The sequence below is a fragment of the Macrobrachium rosenbergii genome, chromosome 57 (assembly GCF_040412425.1).
Source record: "Macrobrachium rosenbergii isolate ZJJX-2024 chromosome 57, ASM4041242v1, whole genome shotgun sequence".
NCBI classification, from domain to species: domain Eukaryota; kingdom Metazoa; phylum Arthropoda; class Malacostraca; order Decapoda; family Palaemonidae; genus Macrobrachium; species Macrobrachium rosenbergii.
In genome coordinates, this window is record NC_089797.1 from 8,038,909 (window position 1) to 8,040,436 (window position 1,528).

Genomic DNA, 1,528 nt, shown 5'->3' on the forward strand with positions numbered 1-1,528 from the left:
TTCTTGCGTGAGGAAAGATGGATATATTGTTGATTATATCTGTGAAAAATAAAAAGCTACATTCACGACAAAAAGGGAAAAATTATTCTTTTCCTCTAAATGTGACCGTGAATACGTTTGAGGCTGGTTAAATATAAAAACTAAAGGTAATATTACGAATTCGAGAAACAATGTTTCTCTCTCTCGAAGATACCAATGTAACTTAATTACTGATTGCGACATTACGCTCTAAATGATTATATGATAATAGACAGTCAAGATTTCTTGAAAACTTCGTTAGATGAACGGCACTCGAGAAGCACCATTGTTCCCTCTCCCACTCATAGATGAAAACCTTTGTTTCTGATTCCACTTATAGGCCTAGAGTTCCTTATCAAATATTTCCACTAATCTTTCACAGTACTTGAATGCAGCATGAGTTTAAAATATCGGCCTAGAGATCTTAGACTCTAGTCTATACGTTACATCTTTTACTAAGACTAAAACCTCCTATAATATTTTTTGCCCTCTGGAACAATGGAAGCAACACGTTACAAACTTAATTACTATTATTCTTAGGTTTTATTACCTTTGTAATGTGTGGCATTGCAATATTGTTCGTGTTCCCGGAACTTGATAGGACACGAGGGGCAGAAAGCAGGAAAGTTGAATGTTTGTACAGTGTCGGCACGTGCTCATTCTTGTAATGGTATGCGTGTGCCGGAAGAAATAAGTGAATGCACTGTATTCTTCGTTACATCCGTTATATTTATATTTAGACATTCAGAGAATACTGACTAATGTTTCCAAGTACGTCATCTGACTATAGAATTCAAACGTCTTTGCATATTATTTTCCTAACAAGAAATAACGCGTAAGTGGTGTTTACAACGTTGCTCTCTTTCTGTGAGTTATTGAATGTGCTCCAGTTCTTTCTAGACTGTTCGGGGCACTCTGGCATCTTTTGAGCGGATCTGGTCTGGCATAATTCTAGAGAGATTATTAATCCGTTGGACTTCTGATGTTGTCATTAGCGAATTCGCTTCTAACAAAGCTCGTAGGGCTCCGTTGGAAATCTGCTGTGTTGATTTTGTTTCAGCTTTAAGAAATAAAATTGATTGAGATGATAAGGCTTAAAATGTGCGTTTCATTTTCACCACTTTAGTACTTTTTTAGCACGGAATGGGCGGCACTTTGTATATATATATATATATATATATATATATATATATATATATATATATATATATATATATATATATATATATATATATATATAAGAGAGAGAGAGAGAGAGAGAGAGAGAGAGAGAGAGAGAGAGAGAGAGAGAGAGAGAGAATGGTGAATGCTGAGTGGAGCGGCTTGAGTTGTATGCACCGAGGCTGTCCCACTGTAGGCCTAATCTTATATCAACCTTGGGTCTACCATTTGCTCATAAACAAGCAGCTGTTCATTGCAAGGCTTTTCTGTGTTCTTGTTATCTATTATAGATTATACAGCTTGCAAAGTATTCGTCAGGGTTATGTGGAAATCGTCGTAAAGTGGCGCA